The following is a 15499-nucleotide window of genomic DNA, read 5'->3' as shown; positions in this document are numbered from 1 at the left end:
ATCTTGCTTGGGGCCTTCCGCAACCCGTGGATCCCCGGCCTCGATTGCTGAGGCGACCTCCGGAGCCCCGGAAACCGTGGGGGAGCGGTGGCTGGCGCAGACCTGGTGACGAACATGGGCGACCAGCGCTTGCGCCTGAGGGCCCGGCGGACTGGCAGGGAGCGCTGGCATCGATCTTGGGGAGTGGTGACGTCCTTGGGCCCGGACGGCAATGCGGCCTAAGGCTGAGGAGGAGCGTTCCCTCGACCGGCTTCAGCGGACGCCGGCGCTGAGAGGAGTGGCGCATCCCCGCGACGGTGAGATCGTGAGCCCCGACTGAGGAGCAGGGCTGCCACGGGTCCGGGAGTTAATAGGACCGCGATCACTGAGGTGCGGGGCTGCTGGTTGGGGGGCCGGCGGCCTGCCTCTGACCGGGCCGAGGGTGCACGGTCCTAGCCTGGTGAGACTTTGGGAAGTGACATTCTGCTAACTGCGTCACGAGCCCTGGGCGCTGGTGGACCTCTGGACGCCCTGTGATAGCGGGATAGTCCCGCGGGCGCGACCTTTCCACAGCGGCCTCTGAGAGCACGGGCGAGAGCGCTGGGATCGCCATTGGACCTCCCCCAGAAGCGGATGCCGGCGACCTGATCTTTCTGGGACTGTTGAAGGCCTGCGGCGGCTGCTCCCCGCCGGCGGGTCTCATCAACGGCCGCCGAACCTGGCGGGCGGTACCCCTTCACCGCGACGAGTGCCTGTGAACCTGCGGCGCCCCCCGGAGCCATCTCGTGCGCCCGGCCCTGGTTCCTCACTTGGCCGGATCCACGGGGAGGCTGATCCCGGTACCCTCAGAGGCTCACCACGGGGCTGACGTTTGACGCTAGGCAAGGCTGGCGAGGCCCAGAACTGCACCATGGGAAAGCCTAGGAAGGGAGCAGGCGCGGCACCGGCTGACCCGACGGAGGACCCCGCAGACGTTCCCGGACAGCACCCGCCGGACAGCCAGGCGGTGAGGCTGCAGCAGCAGCAGATGGATCAGATCCTCAAAGCGATAGGAGACACCAGAGAAGAAAAGCGCTGCGTCAGGACATCGCGCAGGTCTCTACAGGCCTAGGCCTCCTGAAGGCGGACCATGTTAAGCTCGCGGATCGAGTCAAGGCCGCGGAGGTGACGCTGGAGACACTGGAACCGGCCCAGAAGGCATCGGACGCCACGATGGAGGACTTTACACGCAGGGTGCAGCATTTGGAGAGGAGAGCAGCTGATGCAGAAGGGCGCAATAGGCGCAATAACATTCGAGTGGTAGGTCTGCCGGAGACTGTTGAGGGGAACGACATGATCTCCTATCTGGAAGGCTGGTTGCGGGATGTGGTGGTTCCCGAGGGACTGACGCCCTTTTACACACTGGAGAGGGCGCACAGGGTGCCGGCTCGTCCTCCTGCCCTGGGGCGCCCTCCCCGGCCGGTGATAGCTCGACTGCTGCACTTCAGGGACCGGGACATTATCCTGCGGCAAGCTCGCTCGGCCGGCCCATATAGGGTGGACAATGCATCTGTGTCCCTTTTTCCCGACTACTCCCAGGAGGTCCAGCGGTGTCGTTTCTCCTTCCTGGCAGTTAAGAAGGCCCTCCGCGAAGGAGTGCAGTACTCCTTGCTGTTCCCGGCACGCCTGAAAATAATGGTGGATGGAGTGGCGACGTTTTGCGACACCCCGGACGATGCTTGGCAATGGCTGGAGCGGTACAGGGCGGGCAAGGATGGCACTGGCACCTGGGCGGAGGCGACGGAGGCCCGACCGAAGCCGCGCAGGAGTAGGCGCACGTGCAGAACAGGCCATCCCCTTCGGAATCGCAGACGGAATTGGAGAGGCAGGCTGCCCTGCAGGCGGTCTCGGAAATATCCGGAGCGGCGACGGAGACTCCATTGGTGGACTCGGAATCCCGGTTGGGTTCAGATGAAGTGGACACGGGAGGTTCAGACGGGGGTTCAGAGAAGGATCCTTTACCCCACAGACGGCCGATGGGCTAATGGACGAATGACATTCAGGGAGCTGTGAGAAGTGCAGTAAGGGGGCATGCTCGGCTTGCGGGGTGGGCGCTGCCGGGGATAGTGGGGAATCACTCCTGGGGCGCTGGGTGGAGGGATCTCCTCCGTCTTGCCGGGGTGCTGCCGAGGCGTTGGGGGGCATTACTGGACTGGGGACTCGTTTGGGTGGGGGCGCAGCTGGGGGGGGCCGTCATTAGTCGGGGTCGGCCTATCACGGGGTGGTGGGTCTCTTGCTGACCGGCTTGGCTGGGTTGGAATCACCCCTCTATCTCACATAACCTGTGAGTCTCTGGTAACTCCAGAGTTTCCCTCGCTGTCGGGGGTAAGGTTTGGATGGGTAGCAACTGTTTGACGCCTGTTCTGGGGGTGGGTGGGTTGGGGGTTGCTTGGGGCTGTTTCATGTTGCAGGGGATTGTCAGTGTACCTTTAGGAATGTGTGGGAATGGACTTTGCTACAGGCCTATAGATGGCGGCTAGGCTTGAACTTAAATGTATTACCTGGAATGTGCGGGGGCTCAACTCCATGAGAAAACGCTATAAGGTGCACGCATATTTGGTCCGCAGGGGGGTTCAGGTGGCTTTCTTGCAGGAAACGCATTAGCAGAGGGGCAAGCGCTGCAGCGTAGATGGAGGGGGCAACTGTTTTATACTACCTATTCCGCTCATGCCCGGGGAACGCTGATCTGGGTGCGCGCAGGTGTCCCCTTCCAGGCCATGTCTACGGTGGTGGATTCAGATGGGAGGTTTGTGGCAGTGCTGGGGCGTATGGATGGCAGGGATGTCACGCTCTGCAGCGTTTATGTACCAAACTTTGATCAGGCTGCGTTTTTCTCGGCGTTGTCGAAGAGGTTAGCCACCCTGCTGGTGGGCACGGTGTTTATGGGAGGGGACTTTAACTCAGTGGTGGATGTGGAGATGGATCGCTCTCACCCTCCGCTGGAGCAATCGGTGGTGCGCAGGGTGGCCAAAGCGCGAAAGACCTGGCAAGATCAGTGGGGTCTTATAGACGCCTGGCGGACGCAGCACCCGGCTGACAGGGACTACTCCTTTTATTCTACCCCTCATGACCTTCACGTGCGACTTGACACTGTACTTTGTACCCCAGGGACTCAGGAACTCACGCGCAGTAGTGAATACCTGGCGAGAACCATATCGGATCACAACCCTTGTCTGATCACGGTCCTCTGGTCCAGACAGCGGCAGCCGGTCCCCACATGGCGGTTGAACCCGTTGGCACTGGAAGACCCGGTCTTTAACACCGAGGTACGGAGGGTGCATTGAGCGTTATTTTCAGGAGAATGCAGGAACCGCGACCACCAGGGCAGCCGAGTGGGACGCCTTTAAGGTGGTGGTGCGAGGCACGTGTCTTTCGTCCTCGGCGGGGATACGTAAGACGTTGCTCGATGACGTAGAGCGAGAAGAGGCTTCACTGCGGCGGGTAGAGAAGGCTAGTCATGAGGGCAGGAGCAATAGGGAGTAGGTGCAGATGGCACAGGAGCAGGTAGCCACCCAAATCGAAAGGCTTTGTTGCCATGATTATCGAGAGTACATGGTGCGGGCACATGCTGAGAGGGACTGGGTTGGCACCATGTTAGCATGGCTGGCCAACCCCCAATCTAGAGGCACGCCGATACTGTCGCTGGCCACACCTACGGGGGGCTTAGTCTATTCCCAAAAGAAGATTAATGATCAGTTCCTGGCTTACTACTCGGAGCTCTATCGGAGCAGACTGTCGGTCGCTGCGGCAAAGCTGGATGCCTTATTAGATGAGGCACAATTACCGCAGCTAGCTTCTGAACAGGGGAAGGCGCTCGGGGATGCTATATCGTTGGGGGAGATTAGAGCGGCGATCAAACACATGGCCAGGAAGAAGTCGCCGGGTGGCGACGGGCTGCCGGTGGAGTTCTACGCCTCGTACGTGGACCTCCTGGCACCTCGATTACATCAGGTATATGGAGAAGCGAGGGAGCGAGGTAGGTTGCCATCGTCGGCGAGGGAGGAGATCATAGTGCCGTTGCTAAAGAAGGGTGGGCTCCCTACCGCGCGGATGGCTTATCGCCCACTCTCGATGCTCACTGTGGACTTTAGGGTGCTGAGCAGGATCCTGGCCACACGTCTGTCTGTGCATATGTGCACTCTGGTACACCCGGATCAGTCGGGCTTTATCCCCACGCGGAACACCTCGGCGAGTATACGGCGACTGCTGCGGGTCATGAGAGTGGAGGGGGACGGCCCCTCAGGCGCGGCCGTGTTATCGGTGGATATCGAAAAGGCATTCGATAGCGTGGAGTGGCCCTACCTGTTTAGCGTGGTACGTCGGTTCGGGCTGGGGGACGGTTTCGTCCGATGGACACAGCTGCTGTATGACTCCGCTACTGCCAGGGTTCGTACGGGCCGCTCTGTATCTGCGGCATGCGCGGTGGAGAGGGGCACCAGACAGGGTTGCTCATTGTCCCCGCTACTCTTTGCTTTGGCGATTGAGCCACTGGCGGCGAGGGCCCGGCAAGGACGATTGTACGAGGGAGTGCCCCCGCACGGCGTACCGCACTATATCTCCTTGTAAGCAGACGACCTTCTGCTGTACACAGCTGACACGGATGCTTCGGTGCGGGGGGCACGGACCATGCTCCGTGAGTTTGGCGACTTATCGGGTTTGCGTGTAAACTGGTCCAAAACCTGCTTATTCCCCTTGGCCCCTTGTAGTACTCCCCCTGCGGAGCTTGAGGGATTGCGCTGGGAATCGGAATGCCTACCGTACCTCGGGGTCTACATCTACCACACCCACTCACTCTTGTATGACGGGAATGTGGGAAGAGCGTTGAGAGGCATCAGAGGCAATTTGGGCTTCTGGCGTACTCTTCCGCTGTCTGCGGCCGGACGGATAGCGCTGTTAAAGATGGTGGTTCTCCCGCGTCTGCTTTATTTTTTCCGCACATTGTCGGTGTGGATCCCGCTTTCCTTTTTCCGGAGTCTGCGGTCGATGGTGGTGGGGTTCATCTGGGGCGCGGGCAGGAGGCGTGTAGCCTTGAACACTTTGCAAAGATCAAGGGAGGAGGGAGGTCTGGCGGTGCCGGATTTTGAGTGGTATTATTTGGCAGCGCAGCTACAATGGCTTACGCAGGCGGCGGCGCGAGAGTTCAGGGGCCCAGACGGTCCACAGGGCAGGGTTATTCAGCGGCATGTCCTGTCCTTCATTGTACTCCAGCAGGGGCTCCGGCTAGATCAGCTGACCTTAGAGGAGCGTACCCTTCGCCAGTGCTGGCTGCGCAGCCAGAGACGAGCGGGCTTTCCTGCCCCATATGCCCCGGAGATTCCTCTGGGCATGTGCTCTGCCCTCCCGCATGGAGGGGACTGGTCGGCTCTGGCTGATTGGGAAGACCGCGGGATCCATATGGTGGGGGACCTGTACAGGGATGGCGTACTGCTGCCGTATCATGACTTACGGGAGGCCTTTGACCTGCCGAGGGGTGACTTTTTGCTCCATGCGGCCCTGGTGTCTGGGATTCGGAAACATTGGAAGATGGGCTTGGCGGAACCACCCGTATCTCCGGGCTGCCAGTACGTCATGATGGCTGCTGGCACCTTCAAGGCTGTCACCTGTCTGTACAGGAGGCTGGCGCTGGATGGGCCGCCCCCCCTCGATAAGTTGCGGGAGCGCTGGGAGGGAGATCTTGACCAACAGATATCAGAGACGGTGTGGACTCAGCTTGTGCATCGGGCATGGAAGGGCACGCGTAATGTTCGGTTTCAGATGGTCCAATACTTTACTCTACACAGGGCGTATTGGACACCGGCCGTGATCCAGCGGATATTTGGTGGAGCGCATTCGGTGTGTCCCCGGTGTAGTACGGAGGGCGCTGATTTTGGGCATATGTTCTGGTCCTGCGTGGGGCTTGGTACCTACTGGACTGATGTTATGTCTTGCTTAAATGAGGTTACGGGCCGCCAGGTTGAAGCAAGTATGGGGGCTTGCCTTTTGCTCTGGTTCCCGCACACTCCAGCCACAAAAATTACGAGTAAATTCTTTGACTTGGGGTTGATCCTAGCCAAGAGGGAGCTCACGTTGCACTGGAAGGCCAGGGGGGGCCCAAGCTTTCTGAGATGGCGGGGGTGTTTTCTGCAGTGGGCAACTGGTGAAGGGACTCTTCGATTGCAATTAGCCAGACGCACTGATAATGATAAAGCGCTAGATGCGGCCAGGGCGTGGGTAGCGTTGGTGGCGGACCTTGGTTCTCTATCGGAAACTACTGAGGGAGAGGGGCTGGATGTGCAGGCGAGCCAAGCAGGGGAGAATAGGGCGGAGAATGCCGGGTCACTAGCAGAGGGCGAGGCCCGCTAGACAGGGGCAATTTACACCATGCGGGGTTGGATTACCTACGCCGATGAGGGGCGAGAGGTGGCCTGGGCACCTTGCACAACCTTGCGTGCATCTGGGTCCTCCACTGGTTGGGGGGCCAGGAACATGGGAGAGCAGGGAGGAGCTGCACACTGTCACACGAAGGCTTATGCTGCACGACTGGAGAGATTATGGGGGGTACACTGACAAGGGGGGGTGAGGGTAGAGGGGGCGGGGGGGCTGGACAGGGCATGGCTATTGGGGACCAAGGTGGTGGTTATCCTGATCTAGACCATGAAGTTGGGGACTGTTATTGGATATGTGTTTGTGTGATGTTGTACGAAAATCAATAAAAATTTGTTTAAAAAAAAAAAAGTGGCCCTGGCTCACAGATGTACTAACAAGCATTTGCAATGCAATAGGTCTTGTTTTTACGTGAGTTTGAGCTATTGACATTGCAAATAACAATGCCTTTTATTTTTGTTTTAGTTTTAAAAACATAAATAAAAGTCATTGTCATTTTTAATGCCAATAGCTTAAACTCGTGTAAGCAAAACCTCATAAATGAGGCCCAAAATGCAGACTACTTTCTTCACTGATTTTGATTTCATTTATTTTTATGCTCTACATTTATATATGTTTCAATTTAAAAATTAAACGTATTTTGTTAACTCCTTTTTCTCTATCGTCATTTTTGAAACACTTTATAAACCATATCTGTCACTTTCAGTATATCTATGCTTTCCACCCAAAATCTTGTCGTCAGGTTTGTATGTTTTGCACCTCAATTTCTGTTATGTGGACCTTCCTTCCGTCTGTGGACATTTATAGTATATAAATGTTATATTTTACAAACTAAACACAGTTTGCTTGAATATAATTTGTTTCTCTGGCTAATCTTAAAAAAATCAAGGATGAACTGCAATCCTGGGATGGATCTCTTTCCCCATATAATTTTTAAATTATTTTCAATGTACGATGTTACCAATGGTGTGAGCCTTGATGACTTCATCAACCAATACAGTAACAATACAGAGTTGTGTTACAGGTAGAAAACACTCAGAGGGCCTGTTTCCGTTGCTTGGCTTCGGGGTCATTTTGCTAGCAGACCAGTTAGAGGATTGGGCACATTTTTGATATGTTTCTAAAGTTTTCTTCTCACTTGTGCTTTCAAATGATATATTTGGACCCCGTGTTTGCAATAATTTGCGGTAAATAAGTGGTGTAAAAGCTGCCATTTGAATCCATTTTTGGAAAAAAATTCTTGCGGGGGGGATCCCCCCCACCCCCTCCTTTTGCAGTTCAAGCTCGCTTGCTTCACTCGTTACACTACAATACAATTTTTTGACCCACCACTTTCAAATTCCACCAGTCGCCAAAAGGATCTAATTCGACAATTGTTGTGGAATTCTTCCAAAGGATACTTATTTGGACTAGTTGAACCTAAGATTATTGAATGTGGATGAGGGAGACAATCATTTGGTGTGCTTCAGTATTTGTGTTGGACAGAAAAGAGTCCACCTACTGTAGTGTAGTTCTTATATTGCCAATAGGCTCAGCGCATTAGAATATACACTATAGATTTGACATAGGACTGAGGTCAGTATTTCTCTATCGAGTATACTAAACTTAATTGTGAGTGCCAGCCAGCGCAGAGGTCACTAGAAACTTTCTCGAATAAACAAGAAGGGATTATTTTCTGACAACCGCATAAACATTACAACTTTGTTCCCCCAAGAATCGAAACGTATCTCAAGTCGTGGAAACAATAGATAACTATTTTACTCAGTCAATTGTGCATGCTTCGTTTCTACAGAGTTGCATAAAATTAGAGACGGGCGTTTCAATAAAAGGGTTTATTGGACAGTCTTCTTTCTCATGCAAGAGAGGTGAACTGCTACAATCGTTACACAGGATGCAAAGTATAATGCGGACAGCGTAAACAGTACTATAAAATTATACTGTAATAGCATTGTCTGGTGCTATGACATAAAAATACATACATAAATAACACGGGCTAAAATACTCAAATGGTGCTTCTAAAATACGCCTACCCCCAATGTACCTAACCTAGGTCTAGTACGAGGGAAGAAGTAAGTGTTGTCTTTAGCATAGGTTTAGTTTTGCCAAAAATTGCCAAAGATGTCTCTAGGTTCTAATCAGCTCCATATCTTAGAATGAGAGAGGTTGGCATCTCTTTCACGGACTCGATTTCCCAACAACCCGCAAGGCGAGTCAGAAACACTGGAGCTGGATTTCTCAGCAGGAGGATGACAGCATCTGATCAGTGCGTCAGCTGGAGAGTTGGCTTCCTTCGGCACTTACTGTAGCGAGCTGCGTCGGGCAAGTAGGTAGTCGAACCGCATTGTGCTTTGCCATAGCAAGTGAAGGTATATTTATACCTTGAATGTGTTTAGGAATGCCAGCTTTGAAGTAAAGTCGGGCATATGCACGTCATGAATGAACCCCTAAGGAATAGATGTTAAAGCATAATAACTGAGTTTTTGGAGAAATCAATATTCAAGCAAGGGGAAGTGCCTCACGGCTTAAGAGTCTGGTTTACCAAGAAATCGTTGTGACGTAGATGAACGGATGGAAGTAGCCATGCCTGTATTTGGGCAGCATGGGCTATGCCTAAATAAGGACTGGATTGTTATGCCTATATAAGAGCAACACGAATTGTACCTATATAAGGGCATGAATCTGGAAATTCATTTGGAATCTAAAATCGAACACAACTCTCCCATCGCAAAACCTTGGAACTCACACCCAGATTCACTTTTTGGTTGGATGCCTGCCTTTGACCCTGTACAGCACTCTACTGCCTTTCAACTACATGTGCACTTTACAAATACAGTCAAAGCAAATACGATGGCACAGGGTTCAAGCGATAAATCCTGCCCATTGAGGCTCCATATTCTTGCATAGTCAAGGGGAGGCTAGGTGAAGAGAGGCTTGAATGAGAAACAGCAGAAGCTGCACACTACACAGTGCAGTTCTTTAGTAGCTGAACCCTTCCACAATTACAGACAAGAGACTGGTAGCTGGTGATGCTCTGAAGCAGCATGCACTCTGATGGAAATAGTTATGTAATTACCCCAGCAGACAAGAATAGAAGAAATATTAAAATGGGCTTGGATTAAAGCCAGAGTCAGTTGTGCTGAGTAAGCACAGTTAACTTGGGAGACTGTTTTGGGTAGAAAGGGGACAGGTACTCCGAGATGAGATTGACCCTGTGGCCCTTATTTCTAGTCATATGTAACGATTCTGTGTACACCATGGAGAAGGGAGGAGGCTGGGGTCCTAGTGTCTTGCAGTAGGAGAGATAATGGTGTATCTGCTCTTCAGGTAGGAGATACAATGCAGAAAGGGCCAGACTAGCCACTCTGGCATTTCCTTTGTGGGCTGCAAGCTAAGGATGCTTACTTTAAGATCATGACTGGAGATGGGGCCCAGCTGCATTCCTTTTTCGAGACCGGTACGTGTTTAAAACCATCAGAATGTAAAACCGAGCAAGAAAGAGAAAAGCATCATGGGGTGTGGGCAGAAGGAGGAAGGGAAATATGGAAACAGTGTAAAAGGAGAAAACAGAAATGAGAATGAACCTTAAAGAGTAAGATAATGTGGAGGGAGACTATGTTCACGGATGAAAGAGCCAAAAGCTTAAGTAGACTGCCTGTGCATTCAAAAACCTCAGCATTCGCCAATGATGCATGCAAGCTTCTCCTCGGCATATGGCAATGACGCATGTGAATTTCTATTTGGCAATCGCCAATGATGCATGCAAGCTTCTCCTCGGCATATGGCAATGACGCATGTGAATTTCTATTTGGCATTCACCAACGATGCATTCGAGCTTCTCGTCATTTCGCAATGATGCATGTGAGCTTCTACTCAGCCGTTACCAATGATGCATATAAGCTTATCCTCCACATTTTGAAATGATACATGCAATCAGCTGTAAAAAAAGAAATTGAGTCACCTGCACATACTCTTTTGCAAATTAAGGTTATTGCCTACCCAACAGTGCCCCCAAGGCTCCCTTCATCTCTTAGCCTCATGTTGTTTGGGGAAGATTTGAACATTTATGGGCTGATTTTAGTTTCCAGAATAGTGCTGAAGGCTGCAGAGGTGAAGGTCAAGCTGCTTTTACCAATGATAATGGAATATCAGCAGAAGATCCCACAGGCTGCAGTTTATACAGGGTGGGTAAGGAGTTCCCTCAGCGGCCTCCTTTCCTGGTCGGAATCAAAAAGTATCCCCAAACACAGAGGCAATGTTTAATAACAGGTCTGAGCTAAAAAATTCTCCGCTTCTGTTGCAAGAATCACTCAAGTGGTTTGCTATCACTCTCTCTCTCATGGCACTAGTCTTCATGTATGTATGTATATATGTGGTATGTCTTTAGAAAGAACCCAGCCAAAAGGCAGCGGAGCACTGTACAGGATCGAAGACAAGCTCAAAGTCAACCAGTAATGGTAAAGTTAGCTGGTTTCTGGGCTATTAATGCTTTGTGAAGTAATGTTCTTTGATGTGGTATTTCTTAAATGTCTAAAATGTCCACCTGCAGGGGTTCCACATCTTATACAAACAAATTAACACAGTATTTGTACTGTTTTTGTTGAATTTTTTGTACGAAAGGTTGAACCCATTAACTGCCTATTTGGTACTCACCCCTCACTCCTCTATATATTTTGGGAGCCAGGCCCTGGCAGAGAGTAGTGGAGGAATAGAGGCTAGAGGTTACCTGCACGATGTCCGAGTCTTCAAGCATCATGAAGCCAATCTTAAGTGAAGTAGTGACTTCAAACTCTCCTTAAGTTATCATTGGATCTGCTTTTAAAAAGACAGACAATCTCAAAACCTTGCCAGGGATGCTGAGGGATATTGGATTCATCAGCACTGTTTAACAGGTATATGGTCACACACAATGGGTGATTTGTATTGGATCACTGGATAGTCCACAAAGTTGTCCCTGTCCCCCCCAGAAATTTAGTATCTCCTACGCCCTTGGTGTAGGCCATTAGAATAAACAGATAATATCCCAACAGGTATAATTCTTTACACAGTTAGATAGGATATGCAAACACATTATCAGCAGAAGAATGAAGAGACTCAATACATCTATTTGACTGTGCCATTGGCATAATATTTATACAGGTAAATTTAGGAAAGAAAAGAACACAGTAGTATCAACACTGCAGGTAACAATACTACAACCCTAGTTGTACTTGGTGCAATAAAGGTGCATGTGGTGTGCACAGTGGCAACGCAAGTGACAAAGTGATCAGTGTGAACGGCATATGTGATCGGTGTTCAATATATACAGTGATAGGATAAAACAATGTGGCTTTCTAATGATATAAGACACAGGTTTTAAATGTAGATTAGAGTAGGCCATGCACCTTGGATAGGCTGCTTTCCAGGTTTTTTACTCCACATGGGGAACTGAGCAAGCGCGGTGCCAAAGTCAAATAATATTACATTGATTACTTACACTCATTCTTGTTTTGGCTAATATGTTTATATTGTTATGTTGTAAACAAATCTAGGACCCTAGTGTAACTTTTCCCGATTCATGCCCTTATATAGGCCTACTTTACCCAATCCTTATATAGGCATAGAAATCATTACCATATTTGGCCTGAGCCTTACAGCCCAAATACGGCAAGGCTACTTCAACTAAGTTCCGAGAATTCACAACGATTTCTTGGAAAAACCCACCTTCAGCAGCTAGGATCTTCCCCCTGCTTGAATATTAAGTTATCCAAGAAATCCTGGAGTTTTCTGGGAATTGAACCTTTGAGTGAGGTTATTAAGTCCAATCATGCGTCAAACTCGGCACCTTCATGGTATAAATATGCCTACATTTGCCCAAACTAACACACGGTGGTTCTTGGAGCAGATCGACTAACTACTTGCCCGACGCCCTGCAGCAGCAAGTGCCGAAGGAAGCTGACCCTCCAGCAGACGCACTGAGAGACACTTTTTCTGCTCTTGCCGAGAAATCCAGCTCCAGTGTTTCCAGCTTACCCATGCGGGTATCTGGGAGATCGAGTCCTGAGAGAGAGATACAAGACCTCCTTCATTCTAAACCAAGGTACGGAGCTGATTAGAACCGTAGAGAATTCTTGATTAGACTCTTGGCAGATTCTAGGCAAAGAATACTAAACTTAAAACTACTCCTAAACTTATTTCTTCCCTTGTGCTAGGCTTAGGTCAGGTACATCAGGGTAGGCGTATTTTAGAAGCACCAGTTGAGTACTTTTAGCCATCTCTTTTATCATTGTATGTATTTTATGCATTTTATCTATTTAAAGCAACCTATGGCTTAGAAACCATATCATGCTTTTACAGTACTACTTTATAATACTGTTTGTATTATATGCCTTGTACTTTATAACCAGCATTACTACTGTAGCAGTACATTTCTCATGCTTGAGATAGAAGACTGGTCAATAAATACCTTTTATTGACAACATCTGTCTCAGCAACTCTGGTGAAACTAAGTATACACGATTGACTGAGTAAAATAGTTATCTATTGTTTCCACGACTCTGACGATTGATTTCTTATTCTTGGGAAACAAAGTTGCCATGTTATATGGTTGTCAGAAACTAATCCCTTCTTGTACTTTCGAGAAAGTTTCTAGTGACCTCTGAGCTAGCTGGCACACACATAATTAAGTCTAATATATTCGGCAGAGACCTAGTTGACCTTAGTCCTACGTCTAAGCTGCAGCTTATATTATTCCAATGCGCAGAGCCTATTGGGAATATAGGAACTGCACTACAGTTATAGTGAATTCTATATTTCACTCTATTTGGCAACTTTTTAAAGTGATGCTTCCAGCCTTTCTATACAATTTATAGTAAAAATAAATATGAATTAAGGGCTGGCAAGGCTGCAAAAGATGTAATCATCCAGCTCCATTGCATAAATTAAACTTGTTTTGTTTGTAAAATTAGGGTGTGCTGGATCATGCAGTTAGAGGGCCTGGGTTTCTCCTGTTTCTGCACATATTATTAATAACAGCAATCCTTTATTTGAGAGAGTTGTGTTAATTAGTATGGCAGCTCCAGTTTAGCTCAGGAGCTGAGTGCTAGAAAAACTGTTCCTAATGGGGTTTTGATGTGTACACCTGGTTCCTGAAGTACATAAAGAATACATTAAGGATTCTGAACCTGCCGTGTCCATTCATCGATGCTTTATGCAACTGCCCTGCAATATCCGAATATATCAATATTGTGTTAGTGACACATACAGAATCTTGTGAAGTGGTGAGTTCAGGGTTTGAGTAGCAGCAGTTAAACGTACTAGATGGCGCTTCTAGCAGAGGAGGCCAGGCCAGACAAAATCTGCACCGTGTTACTATACTTTTTAAAGAAATGCCCAGTATAATGTTCTGCATTTATTAGTCATAAAATTGGAAAGCACTGTTAAGTTATATGTTTATGCAGAGCTGCATTTATGATGCAAGAGAGAGGCTGAGGAAGGCACTTGCTTGGCATATCAGTGAAGAAATCTTTATAAGCCAATTCACCTAATATAAATGTAAACATTGACCTAATAAAAGAAGATAAAATACATGTATGCCAAGGTCATTACATTTATTCGCATGAACTACAACCCTTTTATGGCAGAGTTACAATAAAGATAGTCTGGTTGGCAAAGCTCCTATTATTCCTAAATACATATTTGCACCAATATATGGTTTAAGCACTCCAAATCCACAATCCTTAATGTACAATTTTAAAAGCTATTCTTTGCCATGCCATGTCCTACAACACATAGCATGAAGAGTCCTTGGAATAAAAGAAAAGTCTTGACGAGAAACAGTATGATTACTATCTTTCTAAAGCCAAATAAAGATTCTGCATTCTCTGCCCTAGTATCAGTCAGAGACCTAACCACTGATGGAATAGCAGTCACTGAATGAAGAGGACACTTTATTATATGTAAACAACCAAGCAGTGATTTATAAGGGCCCTAGATATTAGAAATCACATTACACTTTAATGGGTCCTAGCCTCATGTGTTCCCAATGCAGCATCCACACAAGTAGCGGGTGACTGTCAATTGAAAGGGACTCAAATCGCTAAATAAAACCTTTGTGTTATACACCATCAACAAGCAGATTCTGTAATGTATTCTCTTTAAGGTGTTAGATAAGTTAGCTAAAAAAAGATACCATGGTGACGCCACCACACCCACCATCTCTCAAGTCTATACACTAGAATTAATCTCCTTTGTGAGCATCATTTTACACTGGCATGTGGTCGTACAGACTCAGAGAAAAACAACATATTGAAAAACTGCCTTTGATGTGTATGATTGCCCTTAAATATGACAATATTCAAAACTCGGGAGTAGCCCTGCCACAGGTATAAGTTCATTCCATCATTCTCAGTGTATGTATAGCTCAAGCTCATCTGGTGCACTATTATCCTCTTTCTCTGAAAGTTTGTGGTGTTCTCAGCTCGCAAGACAAAAGGAGAAACAATATCCTTATCACATGTAATAGGGTTATTGATAGTGGTCTGAAAGGGTTTTATTATAGAGTTGTATATTAATCAGACTTGGGGTTTTATCTGGCAAGATCAGTTAAATTACATAATAACTGCAATTGTGGGTTAGTGGTTTCCCGAGTGCTAATGGTATGAGAAAATATTGGCCAGAACAGCCTGAGGAGGCTTCATTTTATCTTTTAAGTGGGAGTGATTGAGGAAGACCATCATTATTTTGAAGATGAGAACCTGTTTAAGTCTACTGATGTTTCAGGACAGCACTCTTTGTAAACAACTATCTTGGCAGCTCTGAAACTTTCCAGGGATCACCTCACATTGCTGCCTTCTTTTTCAGCACCTCCTGCATCCCGCCCATCTCCTAAGCCCCAGAACAAGAACACGCTGTTCTGTCTTTCATAATGGAGGGTCTGGACAACTATATCTGAGTGGCCTGCTGAAGCTAAAATCCAGACATACTCCACACTCAATTGGTTTTCTAAGACTCATAACTTCTTAGTTGAACAACAACTGATTTGGTTTAGGATTCCTGAGATGCCCCAGTAGATAGGAAATATTAGAAATGGGGGTGGAAATAAAATGATTCCAGGGACACAGAGTATGAGGAAAGCACGTTT

This window comes from Lissotriton helveticus, chromosome 6, assembly GCF_964261635.1.
Source record: "Lissotriton helveticus chromosome 6, aLisHel1.1, whole genome shotgun sequence".
Taxonomy (NCBI): domain Eukaryota; kingdom Metazoa; phylum Chordata; class Amphibia; order Caudata; family Salamandridae; genus Lissotriton; species Lissotriton helveticus.
Note: the sequence above shows the minus strand (reverse complement) of the source record.